Genomic DNA, 18,642 nt, shown 5'->3' with positions numbered 1-18,642 from the left:
ACTTCCATCTAAAGTGTGTTGTTTCAACATGTATAAAGCCAAGGTTGGCGATTTACTGCCAGCTACAAATATGGAATGTTTGCTCACAAGATGTTAAACATTATTCCTTAGTAGTTCATTAAAAAAAAAATCTAAAGGCACAACCTCAACTTGAGCCAATGTCTTAAGTATTTGAACACTCCAACCTCATGAAAGTGACAAACTCACACATTTACATTTACACCATCTTAGATAAGCATGCCCCATTCATGCCCCATGTAGAACCAGGAACAGATATAGCCCTTGGTTCACTCCAGAACTGACTGCCCTTGACCAGCACAAAAACCTCCTGTGGCATACTCCCTTAGCCGTCGAGTAGCTCCCGCGATAAGCAACTTCAGGGAAATTAGGAACCAATATACACAGGCAGTTAGGAAAGCAAAGGCTATCTTTTTCAAACAGAAATTTGCATCCTGTAGCACAAACTCCAAAAAAGTTCTGGGCTAGGAAACACTGTCACCACTCATAAACCTACGAAAAATTTAGAATTTCAATAAGCATTTTTATACAGCTGGCCATGCTTTCCACCTGGCTACCCCTACCCCGGTCAACAGCCCTGCACCCCCCACTTAAATTTTCATCATAGGTACACCTCAACTATGACAGACAAAATGAGAAAAAAAATTCCAGAGAATCACATTGTACACACAAATACTTATTTTCCACCATAATTTGCAAATACATTCATAAAAAATCCTACAATGTGATTTTCTGGATTTTTTTCTCATTTTGTCTGTCATAGTTGAAGTGTACCTATGATGAAAATTACAGGCGTCTCTCATCTTTGTAAGTGGGAGAACTTGCACAATTGGTGGCTGACGAAATACTATTTGCTCCACTGTAGATGGCCTACACGTAGCGAGACAGAGGGGCGCTGTTTTACTCGCTCTGATGCTTTCTCCTGTGTGAATTGAAGGAAAATTATGAAACACAAAGACACGAAAGATAAATAATTTAATGTTTGTTTGGGGGAGGGGGGCCTGGCTTCCCTTGATGTCCATGAATAAACACAACTGATGATAATAGGGCAACATATTTGTGAGCTAATCAACAACTGTAAAGATGTATTTGAGAGTCAAGTGCTCATTATGCAACTTTGTATTCAATAAACGTTGGGGATGAAATATAGTTTACGCCATAGTTGCGCACCAGTCGGATTTGTTGCTAAACAACCAACCCGTCCATAGAGGGAAGTTGGAAGGCTACCGCATCAATTCTTTCGACAACAGCTGATTGGCCAGTCCACCAGACCAACTCTGGTCTTCCAACATGGCGCCTGGTGCAGTTGCTAGGTGATTTGTGATGCAAGTGCAAGACTTCTTTAGGCAGTAGAATTTAAAATGTATCAAAGAACTGATGGGGCAACTTCCAGGGGTGCGCTGAGCCATGTGGCTGGGTGTGTGCGGCTGGCTTGGGAAGTCAGTATGTCCGTGGGATCAGCTTACCCTCTGGCAGTACAACCACAGAGATCCTATTAAATTACTATGCCATGTTTCCTAATCACACAAAATTGAATTGAATTGTCTTTGGGGAACAAATAGACCGTCTCAGTCTATCTAACCTTCTGTCATAGTTTACCAAATGCGAACTGAAAATATGGTTTTAGCTCAGTGTACACAAATGGGTGTGTCATGCTTCCACTGAATATTATGTCAACATTTGTCCTTTTTGTGTTATTATTATTATTATTGTGTGATTAGTTAATGTCTTGCGAATTTCAGAAACATATCATGTGCTGGGCTAATATCTTGGATAGATGACGAAAGAGGTCACAGAAGACGGAAATGCATAAAGTTTCCCACTTATTCTGAATTCATCAGCTTCATCATCAGGGGGGTTTAAAGGTCAAATCATGATGCCAGTGATCTTGAGGTCGGAAACTCAGAGCTCTAGAAAGATGCCCGAGTTTCCGACTTGGAATTCTGAGTTGGATGACCATTCAAAACTATTTTTCCCCAGTCGGAACTAGCTTTTTTCTCCTGAGTTCCCCGTTGTATTGAACATACTAAAGTCAGAAGTTGGAGATTTCAGAGTTCCCAGTTAATTTGAACACAGCAATATAGCAATCAGATGCCCAACGGTGCAGTTGATGATGTGGCACCCTAACCATTAGTTGATGCATGCTATGTCTTAGGAGGGGTATACGACCAATAACTGACCGCAAAACTGACCTTAGATCAGGGGTGGAAGGATGTGACATGTCCCAAGATGGATGACGAGGAGGAGACCTGGCTGACGACTGTGGCACATTTTGCGGGCATGGCCAGGCCAGCGATAGCCAGACTAGTAAATTGGGTTAATAGGGAACAGAAGGTGGGTCTTTTCTGCAAACAATACAGTGGATGAAGGTAGGGCATGGATGAAGGTGAGGCATGGATGAAGGTGAGGCATGGATGAAGGTGAGGCATGAGTGTGGTGAACAGATAGACGTGGTTATGGACAGCGAGGAGGAAGAAGAAGAGCCCAGTGCAGGACGGAAGATGTGTTGAGCAAGAATGGCACCAAGTACTACAAACCGTACTCTGCTGTCTCTGATGGCTCAGAAATTGAACCTGACGAGAGTGAAGTTAAATAATAACTGTGGTGGCAGGTGTGGTGGAGACCTCAGAGTCCGAGCCTCACCCCGATGGTCATGCAAAGAATGATTCTGGCCCAGTGAGAGTGACATTTTTGGAGAAAGTGAATCTCTGCCTTTTGGCTGACCCACATTTAGTCTCAGGCTGGGTGGAAAATAAATAGTTTACTGTTAAATCAGTGAAGGTTGCTTGATTTGGACTTGTGATCATTTCCCACGTTTCTTCCACCCAGAGGGAGCAGGTGCTTCGCATCACACGTCTTGGGACAAGACCTGTGACTTTACTTGGGACAAGACCTGTGACTTTACTTGGGACAAGACCTGTGACTTGCTTTACTCTCCGGAGCAGGGCACCTTTTAAAAGGAGCGATTTTTTGGGGGGTGGCGTTAAGTGTTGAGGTGGAGCAACTGAAATAGAGGATTCCCTGGGTCTGTGACGCCCGTTGTTTGGTGCGACACAGGCCTGGTGGCGAGCGTGGTGAAACTGAGAAGACACGGTCTGTCCTTTTGAGTTTTGAAGCGGAGTCTTTAACTGGCAATGTCATGTTAGTATATGTCAGTTATCCCTTGAGAGCTTTTGTGCCAAACCCACTAAGGTGTTTTAGATGCCAAGCTTATGGTCATGATGCAGCAGTGGTCATTATGGTCATGATGCAGCAGTGGTCATTATGGTCATGATGCAGCAGTGGTCATTATGGTCATGATGCAGCAGTGGTCATTATGGTCATGATGCAGCAGTGGTCATTATGGTCATGATGCAGCAGTGGTCATTATGGTCATGATGCAGCAGTGGTCATTATGGTCATGATGCAGCAGTGGTCATTATGGTCATGATGCAGCAGTGGTCATTATGGTCATGATGCAGCAGTGGTCATTATGGTCATGATGCAGCAGTGGTCATTATGGTCATGATGCAGCAGTGGTCATTATGGTCATGATGCAGCAGTGGTCATTATGGTCATGATGCAGCAGTGTATAGGATGGAGATTCCGAGATGTGAGAATTGTGCAGGAGGGCATGGGACAAACAAATGTGTCATATCGGGGGGATATGTTGCTGGGGATCAGAAGTTCCCTGTGCAATAGAGACAGTTTGAGGTTGTCAGAGTTGAACAGAAGATGCCATATGCTGAGCAGAGGATGATAGGGGGTGAGTTGTAGTCCTAGGCCAATACATAGGAGATACAAATTTGTGCTCCAGTAAGTTTGGCTTCTTAGCATTAATTTCCATGGTTATCACCTGTACCGCATAAATGGAATGCAAAGAATAGATGTTGTGTTGACAGCTGCAGAGAAGTAGCTGGTTCAAATCCAGGCAACATCACATCTGGCTGTGATTGGGAGTCCCATAGGGCAGCGCACAATTGGTCTTGTTTCGTCCGGGTTGGGCTGGGGTAGGCAGTCATTGTAAATAAGTATTTGATCTTAACTGACTTGCCTAGTTAAATAAAGGTTCAATTAAAAAAGTACTTGGGTGTACACGGTTTTACTGCAGAAGAGTAACAAGGTGTAATTGTTGCTACAATTTTAAATGATGATTCCTTTTAAATGTTTGTATCAACAAATGTAACGTGATCGACCACTCACTCCCGCACAGTAGGTGGTTGCATGCACAAACAAATGTGCGATCGCTACAATACCGAAGAAGATGATTGTCGAATCAGCTGGAGAACTCCATGCGCGCTCCCCTCCTCCCAGTCAAACTCCGCCGCGCACCGGCGACCCGCCCGTCATCCATGTTGTCAATGTGATCAAGCTGTCAGCAACCGGTCCGGTTTATTAAACTACACATTACTCTCGGAATTACACAATTCTACCATTACGAGAAGGCTACATAACGCCAGGGAGACCTTGTCGGGGCTATTTAGATTTTTTACTGCGGACAGAAAATAAGATAAAGTTGATGAGAGGTAAGGACCCCAAACCGCCTTTCCCAACGAGCCCATGTTATTTTTGTTGGGAAGATATTGCTTGCGAAAACGTTGAGCTTACTGCCCTTCCTTACAAGGAGCTGTTGCCCTTACTTAAATAAAATATTGATTGAATGTACTTAGCTACGTAATAGTTGTATTATCCATGACTAGGGATTTATTTTGATGCACTTGAAACATGGGATAGTTTAAAAAAAATCAACACTGATAAGTGTGCCTTCCTCACAGGAACTTGTTTGAAGTTGTTAGAACTAAAAGATAGCTAAAATGACAAAGCAGACATTGCTATCCAGATAGCCAATAATTAGCCTGTTGTGTTTAAAACCGTATCTCATGCACAAAACTCAAACCAAACACGTTGAGCAGGTTGCAAATGTGTGTCTCTTGCTTGAGACAAGTGATCAGAGACTTCCACAGTAGCCAGCGAGGTGTCAGTTCTAGATTTGATAGCAGCAGTACAACACGATACTATTGACACTGTTAGCCTACATTGTAAATAAACTAAACCGTTTTATCCTCCACTTGAACGGTTGTTTTGTGTCTGTCTGGTGTTGGCCTGTGGATCTACATACCCAGGGGCTTCACAGCCATTTCAATCATTATCATCTGGTCATTCCAAACGGTATAAAGATCATACCATATAAAGCATCGTGCCTGTTTACTTTTTGTTTTATGTCAGCAAACCTCGGTGATGTGTTTGTACACAGATGTAACATCCCATCCCCCAGACAGGCTGCTGTTGTTGATAGTGGAGTGGACATGGTATTAGATGTTATCTTCTATTAGGCCTGCATTCATTTGGGTAGCGCTGAATGACCCAGACTCACCTGTACATAGCAGGTGGTGAAGGTTGAACTCATGGTGGATTATTTAACACTCAGACTGCAATGCACACAACTTGCTTTGTTTTCCATAACTTGAGGGCCATCGAATAGGGATCAACAACAGAGCTAGTGAGGATTGGTGATAAACAGAGCTGTGATGAGGACAGGGATAAACAGAGCTGTGATGGGGACAGGGATAAACAGAGCTGGGATGGGGACAGGGATAAACAGAGCTGTGATGGGGACAGGGATAAACAGAGCTGTGATGGGGACAGGGATAAACAGCTGGGACAGGGATAAACAGAGCTGTGATGGGGACAGGGATAAACAGAGCTGTGATGGGGACAGGGATAAACAGAGCTGTGATGGGGACAGGGATAAACAGAGCTGTGATGGGGACAGGGATAAACAGAGCTGTGATGGGGACAGGGATAAACAGAGCTGTGATGGGGACAGGGATAAACAGAGCTGTGATGGGGACAGGGATAAACAGAGCTGTGATGGGGACATGGATAAACAGAGCTGTGATGGGGACATGGATAAACAGAGCTGTGATGGGGACATGGATAAACAGAGTTGTGACAGGGGACATGGATAAACAGAGCTGTGATGGGATAAACAGAGTTGTGATGGGGACGGGGATAAACAGAGCTGTGATGGGGACAGGGATAAACAGAGCTGTGATGGGGACAGGGGTAAACAGAGCTGTGATGGGGACAGGGATAAACAGAGCTGTGATGGGGACAGGGATAAACAGAGCTGTGATGGGGACAGGGATAAACAGAGATGTGACGGGGACAGGGATAAACAGAGCTGGGATGGGGACAGGGATAAACAGAGCTGGGATGGGGACAGGGATAAACAGAGCTGTGATGGGGACAGGGATAAACAGCTGGGACAGGGATAAACAGAGCTGTGATGGGGACAGGGATAAACAGCTGGGACAGGGATAAACAGAGCTGTGATGGGGACAGGGATAAACAGAGCTGTGATGGGGACAGGGATAAACAGAGCTGTGATGGGGACAGGGATAAACAGAGCTGTGATGGGGACATGGATAAACAGAGCTGTGATGGGGACATGGATAAACAGAGCTGTGATGGGGACATGGATAAACAGAGCTGTGATGGGGACATGGATAAACAGAGTTGTGACAGGGGACATGGATAAACAGAGCTGTGATGGGGATAAACAGAGTTGTGATGGGGACATGGATAAACAGAGCTGTGTTAGGGGACAGGGATAAACAGAGCTGTGATGGGGACAGGGATAAACAGAGCTGTGATGGGGACAGGGATAAACAGAGCTGTGATGGGGACAGGGATAAACAGAGCTGTGATGGGGACAGGGATAAACAGAGCTGTGATGGGGACAGGGATAAACAGAGCTGTGATGGGGACAGGGATAAACAGAGCTGTGATAGGGGACAGGGATAAACAGAGCTGTGATAGGGGACATGGATAAACAGAGCTGTGATGGGGGACAGGGATAAACAGAGCTGTGATGGGGGACAGGGATAAACAGAGCTGTGATGGGGACAGGGATAAACAGAGCTGTGATGGGGACAGGGATAAACAGAGCTGTGATGGGGACAGGGATAAACAGAGCTGTGTTAGGGGACATGGATAAACAGAGCTGTGATGGGGACAGGGATAAACAGAGCTGTGATGGGGACATGGATAAACAGAGCTGTGATGGGGACAGGGATAAACAGAGCTGTGATAGGGGACAGGGATAAACAGAGCTGTGATGGGGACAGGGATAAACAGAGCTGTGATGGGGACAGGGATAAACAGAGCTGTGATGGGGATAAACATAGCTGTGATGGGGACATGGATAAACAGAGCTGTGACAGGGATAAACAGCTGTGACAGGGGACATGTATAAACAGAGCTGTGACAGGGGACATGGATAAACAGAGCTGTGATGGGGACATGGATAAACAGAGCTGTGACAGGGGACATGTATAAACAGAGCTGTGACAGGGGACCTGGATAAACAGCTGGGACAGGGATAAACAGCTGTGACAGGGGACATGTATAAACAGAGCTGTGATGGGGACATGGATAAACAGAGTTGTGATGGGACAGGCATAAACAGAGCTGTGATGGGGACAGGGATAAACAGAGTTGTGATGGGGACAGGGATAAACAGAGTTGTGATGGGGACAGGGATAAACAGAGCTATGATGGGGACAGGGATAAACAGCTGGGAGGGATAAACAGAGCTGTGATGGGGACAGGGATAAACAGAGCTGTGATGGGGACAGGGATAAACAGAGCTGTGATGGGGACAGGGATAAACAGAGCTGTGATGGGGACAGGGATAAACAGAGCTGTGATGGGGACATGGATAAACAGCTGTGATGGGGCATGGATAAACAGAGTTGTGACAGGGGACATGGATAAACAGAGCTGTGATGGGGACATGGATAAACAGAGCTGTGATGGGGACATGGATAAACAGAGTTGTGACAGGGGACATGGATAAACAGAGCTGTGATGGGGATAAACAGAGCTGTGATGGGGACAGGGATAAACAGAGCTGTGATGGGGACAGGGATAAACAGAGCTGTGATGGGGACAGGGATAAACAGAGCTGTGATGGGGACAGGGATAAACAGAGCTGTGATGGGGACAGGGATAAACAGAGCTGTGATGGGGACAGGGATAAACAGAGCTGTGATGGGGACAGGGATAAACAGAGCTGTGATGGGGACAGGGATAAACAGAGCTGTGAAGGGGACAGGGATAAACAGAGCTGTGACAGGGGACATGGATAAACAGAGCTGTGATGGGGACAGGGATAAACAGAGCTGTGATGGGGACAGGGATAAACAGCTGGGACAGGGATAAACAGAGCTGTGATGGGGACAGGGATAAACAGAGCTGTGATGGGGACAGGGATAAACAGAGCTGTGATGGGGACAGGGATAAACAGATCTGTGATGGGGACAGGGATAAACAGAGCTGTGATGGGGACATGGATAAACAGAGCTGTGATGGGGACATGGATAAACAGAGCTGTGATGGGACAGGGATAAACAGAGCTGTGATGGGGACAGGGATAAACAGAGCTGTGATGGGGACAGGGATAAACAGAGCTGTGATGGGGCAGGGATAAACAGAGCTGTGATGGGGACATGGATAAACAGAGCTGTGATGGGGACATGGATAAACAGAGCTGTGATGGGGACATGGATAAACAGAGTTGTGACAGGGGACATGGATAAACAGAGCTGTGATGGGGATAAACAGAGTTGTGATGGGGACAGGGATAAACAGAGCTGTGATGGGGACAGGGATAAACAGAGCTGTGATGGGGACAGGGATAAACAGAGCTGTGATGGGGACAGGGATAAACAGAGCTGTGATGGGGACAGGGATAAACAGAGCTGTGATGGGGACAGGGATAAACAGAGCTGTGATAGGGGACATGGATAAACAGAGCTGTGACAGGGGACATGGATAAACAGAGCTGTGATGGGGACAGGGATAAACAGAGCTGTGACAGGGATAAACAGAGCTGTGATGGGGACAGGGATAAACAGAGCTGTGATGGGGACAGGGATAAACAGATGACGGGGACAGGGATAAACAGAGCTGTGATAGGGGACAGGGATAAACAGAGCTGTGACAGGGGACATGGATAAACAGAGCTGTGATGGGGGACAGGGATAAACAGAGCTGTGATGGGGACAGGGATAAACAGAGCTGTGATGGGGACAGGGATAAACAGAGCTGTGATGGGGACAGGGATAAACAGAGCTGTGGTGGGGCCAGGGATAAACAGAGCTGTGTTAGGGGACATGGATAAACAGAGTTGTGATGGGGATAAACAGAGCTGTGATGGGGACAGGGATAAACAGAGCTGTGATGGGGACAGGGATAAACAGAGCTGTGATGGGGACAGGGATAAACAGAGCTGTGATAGGGGACATGGATAAACAGAGCTGTGATGGGGACAGGGATAAACAGAGCTGTGATGGGGACAGGGATAAACAGAGCTGTGATGGGGACAGGGATAAACAGAGCTGTGATGGGGACATGGATAAACAGAGCTGTGATGGGGACAGGGATAAACAGAGCTGTGATGGGGACAGGGATAAACAGAGCTGTGATGGGGACATGTATAAACAGAGCTGTGACAGGGGACATGGTTAAACAGAGCTGTGACAGGGATAAACAGCTGTGACAGGGGACATGTATAAACAGAGCTGTGACAGGGGACCTGGATAAACAGCTGGGACAGGGATAAACAGCTGGGACAGGGGACATGTATAAACAGAGCTGGGACAGGGATAAACAGCTGTGACAGGGGACATGTATAAACAGAGCTGTGATGGGACATGGATAAACAGAGCTGTGATGGGGACAGGGATAAACAGAGTTGTGATGGGGACAGGGATAAACAGAGTTGTGATGGGGACAGGGATAAACAGAGCTATGATGGGGACAGGGATAAACAGAGTTTTGATGGGGACAGGGATAAACAGAGTTGTGATGGGGACAGGGATAAACAGAGCTGGGACATGGATAAACAGAGCTGTGTTAGGGGACAGGTATAAACAGCTGTGACAGGGGACAGGGATAAACAGAGCTGTGATGGGGACATGGATAAACAGTTGTGTTAGGGGACATGGATAAACAGAGCTGTGTTAGGGGACATGGATAAACAGAGCTGTGTTAGGGGACATGGATAAACAGAGCTGTGTTAGGGGACATGGATAAACAGAGCTGTGTTAGGGGACATGGATAAACAGAGCTGTGATGGGGACAGGGATAAACAGAGCTGTGTTAGGGTACATGGATAAACATTGCTGTGTTAGGGGACATGGATAAACAGAGCTGTGTTAGGGGACATGGATAAACAGAGCTGTGATGGGGACAGGGATAAACAGAGCTGTGATAGGGGACATGGATAAACAGAGCTGTGTTAGGGGACATGGATAAACAGAGCTGTGTTAGGGGACATGGATAAACAGAGCTGTGATGGGGACAGGGATAAACAGAGCTGTGTTAGGGGACATGGATAAACAGAGCTGTGATGGGGACAGGGATAAACAGAGCTGTGATGGGGACAGGGATAAACAGAGCTGTGATAGGGGACATGGATAAACAGAGCTGTGTTAGGGGACATGGATAAAACAGCTGTGATATTGAAAATATCTAAATTGGTCCAAAATGACTTTTTAATGACCTGTTACCAAGTCGTTTACGGTTTCTCTTCCTTTTAGTTTTCCATACGGATCAATGTGTCTGTGAATCCCTAAAAGCTATCCATGGATTGTTCCAGAAGGTTGTGTTTTTAGGGAGTCATACTGGTTGTTGTAGAATACATTTAATTTTCTGCCATGTTTATTAATAGTGATGTTAAATATGAAATTCATAGTTAATGTTAATGTTCATAGCTTTATCCTTTTGAAAATAGACAGGTAAGAATATTCTGGGGAAGAGCTCATCTTCAATATGTTCCCATTGTTTTGTCTTTAGTGCATTGAACTAGAAGCCCTGGAATAGTGAGTTGATACACTTCCAAGTCTGGAAGGTTGAAACCATCCTCAGACTATGGGAGACATAAAACTTTACTTTTTATTCTGAGTTTTATTGGCCCAATATAAAGACTTATGACCGAGTCTACTTTTGTTTAAAGGAACGTCTTCAGTGAGGTGATTGGTATTTACTGAAATTAAATACGGTACTGAACTCTACTCCTCTCTACCGTTCTGTACTCTACTGTACTGAACTCTACTGTACTGAACTCTACTCCTCTCTACCGTTCTGTACTCTACTGTACTGAACTCTACTGTACTGAACTCTACTCCTCTCTACCGTTCTGAACTCTACTGTACTGAACTCTACTGTACTGAACTCTACTGTACTGAACTCTACTCCTCTCTACCGTTCTGAACTCTACTGTACTGAACTCTACTGTACTGAACTCTACTGTACTGAACTCTACTCCTCTCTACCGTTCTGAACTCTACTGTACTGAACTCTACTGTTCTGTACTCTACTGTACTGAACTCTACTCCTCTCTACCGTTCTGTACTCTACTGTACTGAACTCTACTCCTCTCTACCGTTCTGTACTCTACTGTACTGAACTCTGTACTGTACTCTACCGTTCTGAACTCTACTGTACTGAACTCTACTCCTCTCTACCGTTCTGTACTCTACTGTACTGAACTCTACTCCTCTCTACCGTTCTGTACTCTGTACTGAACTCTACTGTACTGTACTGAACTCTACTGTACTGAACTCTACTCCTCTCTACCGTTCTGTACTCTACTGTACTGAACTCTACTGTACTGAAACTCCTCTCTACCGTTCTGTACTCTACTGTACTGAACTCTACTGTACTCTACCGTTCTGAACTCTACTCTACTCCTCTCTACCGTTCTGTACTCTACTGTACTGAACTCTACTCCTCTCTACCGTTCTGTACTCTACTGTACTGAACTCTACTGTACTGTACTCTACCGTTCTGAACTCTACTGTACTGAACTCTACTCCTCTCTACCGTTCTGAACTCTACTGTACTGAACTCTACTCCTCTCTACCGTTCTGTACTCTACTGTACTGAACTCTACTCCTCTCTACCGTTCTGTACTCTACTGTACTGAAACTCCTCTCTACCGTTCTGTACTCTACTGTACTGAACTCTACTCCTCTCTACCGTTCTGAACTCTACTGTACTGAACTCTACTGTACTGAACTCTACTGTACTGAACTCTACTCCTCTCTACCGTTCTGTACTCTACTGTACTGAACTCTACTCCTCTCTACCGTTCTGTACTCTACTGTACTGAACTCTACTGTACTGAACTCTACTGTACTGTACTGAACTCTACTGTACTGAACTCCTCTCTACTGTTCTGTACTGTACTGAACTCTACTCCTCTCTACCGTTCTGAACTCTACTGTACTGAACTCTACTGTACTGTACTCTACTCTACTGTACTGAACTCTACTCCTCTCTACCGTTCTGTACTCTACTGTACTGAACTCTACTCCTCTCTACCGTTCTGTACTCTACTGTACTGAACTCTACTGTACTGAACTCTACTCTACTGTACTGAACTCTACTGTACTGAACTCTACTCCTCTCTACCGTTCTGTACTGTACTGTACTGAACTCTACTGTACTGAACTCTACTCCTCTCTACCGTTCTGTACTGTACTGAAACTCTGAACTCTACTACTGAACTGTACTGAACTCTACTGTACTGTACTGAACTCTACTGTACTGAACTCTACTGTACTGTACTGAACTCTACTGTACTGAACTCTACTCCTCTCTACCGTTCTGAACTCTACTGTACTGAACTCTACTGTACTGAACTCTACTGTACTGAACTCTACTCCTCTCTACCGTTCTGAACTCTACTGTACTGAACTCTACTGTACTGAACTCTACTGTACTGAACTCTACTGTACTCTCTACTGTACTGTACTGAACTCTACTGTACTGAACTCCTCTCTACTGTTCTGTACTGTACTGAACTCTACTGTACTGTACTGAACTCTACTGTACTGTACTGAACTGAACTCTACTCCTCTCTACCGTTCTGTACTCTACTGTACTGAACTCTACTCCTCTCTACCGTTCTGTACTCTACTGTACTGTACTGTACTTTATTGAACTCTACTGTACTTTACTGAACTCTACTGTACTGTACTGTACTGTACTGAACTCTACGGTACTGAACTCTACTCCTCTCTACCGTTCTGTACTGTACTGAACTCTACTCCTCTCTACTGTTCTGTACTCCACTGTACTCTACTGTACTGTACTGTACTGTACTGTACTGTACTGTACTGTACTGTACTGAACTCTACTGTACTGAACTCTACAACTCTCTACTGTTCTGTACTCTACTGTACTTTACTGTACTGAACTCTACTGTACTGTACTGAACTCTACTCCTCTCTACTGTTCTGTACTCTACTGTACTTTACTGAACTCTACTCTACTGTACTGAACTCTACTCCTCTCTACTGTTCTGTACTGTACTGTACTTTACTGAACTCTACTCTACTGTACTGAACTCTACTCCTCTCTACTGTACTTTACTGTACTGAACTCTACTGTACTGATCTTTACGGTACTGTACTGGACTCTACTCCTCTACTGTTCTGTTCTGTTCTGTGCTATACTGTACTGTACTGTACTGTACTGTACTGTACTGGACTCTACTCCTCTACTGTTCTGTTCTGTGCTATACTGTACTGTACTGAACTCTACTGTACTGTACTGTACTCTACTCCGCTCTACTGTTCTGTACTGTATTGTACTGTACTGAACTCTACTATACTGAACTCTACTCCTCTCTACTCTACTGTACTATACTCTACTCCTCTCTACTGTTCTGTACTGAACTCTACTATACTAAACTCTACTCCTCTCTACTCTACTGTACTCTACTCCTCTCTACTGTACTGTACTCTACTCCTCTCTACTGTTCTCTGCTGCACTGTACTGTACTGTACTGAACTCTACTATACTGAACTCTACTCCTCTCTACTGTTCTGTACTGTGCTGTACTGTACTGAACTCTACTCCTCTCTTACTGTTCTGGTCTGTACTGTATTGTGCTGTACTGAACTCTACTCCTCTCTACTGTACTGTGCTGTACTTTGATGTTGAAACTTGTGAAACAGACGGTCTATGATTGGTTCAGATTTGGTCCTATGTGGACCAACCAAATTTGGTCTTGTTTTGGGGGCAGAACTCATTAAAATAATAGCCAGTGTGTTGTTTAATACCCAAATATGCAACGGAGGATATTGTATATTTATACCTTTTGGTTGACCTATTTAGGATACATCGTTATGTATTTCTATGTAGTACTGATCCCATGATGAAATTCTGTTACCGGGCGGAAATCCACAACACTTATTGTAAACCGAGTTCAATAACTGTTGTGTCCATTGTGTCATGTCGTAGCCGACACCCCATTCTTTCTGAAGACATCGATGAATCTTAATTTGGAGCAGATATTTTAGACTTTTTGGAAAACAAAAAAAAACGAAGCAATTTTTCCGAAATTCTCGTACCAAACTTTGCATTTGCACAGTTCTTCCAGTTAACAAGGTTTTGTAAAATGTTCTGTGTAAATGTGTTAAAAATAGTCTTTGTGCATAGAGTTGTATGGTTTGTTAAACTTTGAAATCAATGGTTGATGTTTGGAATACATTTTAAGTGATAAATCTTGAGTCTCAACGCCATGCCATTACCATGGAAATGCCCATAACCCAAACTATACCAACAGTAGCTACCTGTTCTCCAGCTCTGGTCTTGATCTGTCTGGTCTTGATCTGGTCTGTGATCAGGGAGAGATTTTAAGTAGTTCCACACCCGTTAATCCAGATTAAGCCTTCATCCAGATAGCCAATCCAGCCTAGATGAGATCAAGTGACCTAAATATTCTCTAGATCAAGGTTAAATTCGCGTTAGAACCATTGCACTAAATTATTCATTTAGCCTTAAGATGTTTTTGGGAAACTGTTCACTGATCGCCATCTTGTCTGTGATTGGCTGTGGAGAACTTCATCCTTGGTAGGTCCAGGCAGATGTACAGATATTTACAATGTCTGGAGAGGTCTTCAGTATGTCAAGGACCACATCAATATGCTATCGATGGGTTGCAGTGACGGTCGGTGCTGTTTTTAAGATCAGGGAGGATGATTTATTTTTGTTTAAATAGCATGGCCTTATTTCTATTACAGCATATCGGTGCATCACTACCAGAGACAGAGACAGAGAGAGACGCAGAGACTGTTGACGTCATGTAAACTATATATTATATCATTTCCAATGTTTATTGAAACATAAATACATTTGCACAATGAGCACATGTTGATTCTCAAATACATTGATACAGTTGTTGGTTAGCTAGCTAGCGAATTGGAGCCATATTAGCATAGACATGGTATCAGTCAGAACACCTCAAGACAAGGTATCAAGAACCAGATGAAACTGGCTCAAACGAGCCACTTACGATTCCCCACAGTTTCTTGTCAATATTGCTAGCTATCTGGCCGTCCAGAATCACAACAAACAAACAGACTTCTGCCCCATTGAAACTCCTGCATCGTTTTCCTGACGTTGTCAGCTAATCTGTCTGTAGGCCCAATGATCATCTGTCCAGGCCTGTGTAGAGGGAGTTTCTAGATGGAACTCACCCAAAGGCTTCAGGGTGAAACAATGGAGGGCGAGGCGTGCCCCGAAAGAAAGAAAGGTAAACATCATTAATCTGTGTTCATGTTGCAGTGATTCAAATATCTCTATAGTTCACCATTTAAAGTCCTGACGTCACCATGGTGAGATGGGCTTTAGGCCACGTCACGGCTAGGCGTATCCCTCGATCCACCCTACATGCTCTCATTCTCTCAGCTCTTTTTTCTCCTTTTCTCTATATTTCTCTCTCAGAGCTGCCAGTCTGCATTCCTGAGCTGTGACAGGATGACTCAGGTGTGTGTTGAGTCAGCGCTCATCGCCCCGAACGGAATTGCCTCAATAGATCAGTGAGAGGTATGAACAGTGACTGTGTTGTTCCTACCCTCTCTCCTTTCTGTTCGGTCTCTGTTCGGGCTCTGTATCTCAGCCCTGATATGTGTTGTGTTATTCCCTGTTGGTAGAGTAGAACTCCCACAGAGAATGATGACAGGGTTAACTGGTGTTCTGATGATGTCATCTCTACAGGCCCAGAGTTGTCACTGTTCTCTCTGTAGCGGTATTCTCTCCTTTTCTACACTAGATGTGGTCAGTGCAGAATCCATATACTTTTTTTTTGAGCGCTAGATGGTGTTAGCTAGCACCAGATGGCGTTAGCTCGAGTTAGGTGGTGTTAGCTCGCGCTAGGTGGCATTCCCTGCACCAAAACTCCTTCATCGTGAGGTCCCTGGCAATTCCCAGCCCTTGTCTCCTCTCGTCCGCTCCTCTAAATGGATTGTAAACATGGAGTTGCCTGTGTTCTCTGTCCTGTCAGACCCCATTTTCTCCTGTTGTGCTGCTCAGTGTTATGTGTCAGCAGGCTCCACAAAGACCTAGGGGATCCCTGGCTGTTAGTAATGTTTTCCTAGACTCTTTTGCATCCTGGATTAGGCCTTTCTCCTTTCCAGACAGGCACCTACATGGACACCTTTCTCACCAATACAGATAGGTTTGTACAGAAACAGCCCCTAGCCTCTACCCCTTAGATCCTAGGGAGAAGGACAGAAAGACCGATCAGGTCTGAGAGGGAGAGTGACCCACCCCTCCTTCCCTCCACCCCTCCCTCTGTCTCTTCCTCCTCTGCCATTTACCACATTAGTTTACCTCTGGTACACCTGGCCAAACCTTCCCATCTGGAAGGTTCTATGGTCAGGCGTTAAGGGTTTATTTGGGACAGGACAGATCAATTCTAAAGCCTCAACCTCCAGCATCCTGTAGGGCAGGGCTATTCAACTGGTGGCCCACGGGCCATATCTGTCCCATTTGATGAATTTAGAAATGTCCCTTTGGTCAATTCTGAACAAAAACATTTTCCCAAAAATTTTAAGAAAGGAATTATAGAAATATTAGGACATGCAGTGTCAGAGTCCAGAATAAATACTGAACAAAAATATAAACGCAACATGCAAAATGTAATCGGTTTTACTGAGTCACTGTTCATATAAGGAATTCAGTCAAATGAAATATATTCATTAGGCCCTAATCTATGGATTTCACATGACTGGAAATACAGATATGCATCTGTTGGTCACCTGCCCCGTTAAAATGTAGGGATCAGGTATTTTTGTGCATTCAAATTGCCATCGATAAAATGCAATTGTGTTGTTTGTCAGTAGCTTATGCCTGCCCATACCATGACCCCACCATGGGGCAGTCTGTTCACAACGTTGACATCAGCAAACCTCTCACCCACACACCATACATGTGGTCTTCGGTTGTGAGGCCGGTAGGACATAATACAAATTCTCTAAAACAACATTTGAGGCGGCTTATGGTAGAGAAATTAACATTATATTTGCTGGCAACCGCTCTGGTGGACATTCCTGCAGTCAACATGCCAATTTCTCACTCCCTCAAAACTTGAGACATCTGTGGCACTGTGTTGTGACATCTGCACATTTTAGAGTGGCCTTTTATTGTCCCCAGAACAAGGTGCACCTGTGTAATGATCATGCTGTTTTTATCAGCTTCTTCAAATGCCACACCTGTCAGGTGGATGGATTATTTTGGCAAATGAGAAATGCTCACTAACAGGGATGTAAAAAATATGTGCACAAAATTTGAGAGAAAGAAACCTTTTTTTTGTGAATATGGAACATTTCTGGGATCTTTTATTTCAGTTCATGAAACATGGGACCAACACTTTACATGTTGCATTTTATATTTTTGTTCAGTGTAAATACACTGTAAATGTATATGATGGTGTGTATGGACAGTGTATGAATAGAAAAGCTGTGTACAGCAGTAGTTATATAGCCCTGACTAGAATACAGTGTTTACATATAAAGTAGGTAAAACAGTATGTAAACATTGTTAAAGCGACCAGTGTTCAATGACTCTATGTACATTGGGCAGCAGTCTGTAAGGTGCAGGGTAGAGTGCCAGGTGGTAGCCGGCTAGTAACAGTGACTAATGTTCAGGGCAGGGTACTGGGCGGATGCCGGCTGATGATAACTATTTAACAGTCTGATGGCCTGGAGATAGAAGCTGTGCTTCAGTCTCTAGGTCTCAGCTTTGATGCACCTGTACTGTCTCCACCTTCTAGATGGTAGTGGGGTGAACAGGTCGTGGCTCGGGTGACCTCGTGTCCTTGATTATCTTCTTGGCCTTCCTGTGACACCAGGTGGGCACGCAGTGTTCCCCTGGTGACTCACCACCCTCTGTAGAGCCCGGACGGTGATACAGGTCGACAGGATGCTCTCAATGGTGCATCTGTAGTAGTTCCTGAGGGTCTTAGGGGCCAAGCTAAACTTCTTAAGCCTCCTTGTGTTGAAGAGGCGCGATGGTGCACCTTCTTCACCACACTGTCTGTGTGTGTGTGGACAATTTTCAGGTTGTCAGTGATGTGCACTGTGAAGAGGCAGCCTTCGTCTGGCCTCATTACCATTTTAAAATGGAAGTTAATATTATCTTTAAATGATTCAATATATATACATGTGTGGTTTGGATAAAGTGCAAAGGTCCATGCATGGCTATCTACCAGTTTATGTGTTCCTGACCTTTCCATGCATGGCTATCTACCAGTTCAGGTGTTCCTGACCTTTCCATGCATGGCTA

The 18,642-nt window shown here is 44.7% G+C and overlaps 1 protein-coding gene across 1 annotated transcript in view; it reads left to right on the top strand.

The window, feature by feature from the left end:
• Positions 1-4,262: 4,262 nt before the first annotated feature.
• Positions 4,263-18,642, top strand: part of LOC127915632 (intersectin-2-like) — a 49,532-nt gene continuing 35,152 nt past the window's right edge. Inside the window, exon 1 of the mRNA XM_052495855.1 lies at positions 4,263-4,523. The gene's annotated coding sequence lies outside the window, so the exon portion shown is untranslated. The remainder of the gene's footprint in view (positions 4,524-18,642) is intronic.

This window comes from Oncorhynchus keta, chromosome 35, assembly GCF_023373465.1.
Source record: "Oncorhynchus keta strain PuntledgeMale-10-30-2019 chromosome 35, Oket_V2, whole genome shotgun sequence".
NCBI lineage: Eukaryota > Metazoa > Chordata > Actinopteri > Salmoniformes > Salmonidae > Oncorhynchus > Oncorhynchus keta.
The sequence above is the reverse complement of the archived record's forward strand: the minus strand, read 5'-3'. Positions and strand labels throughout refer to the sequence as shown.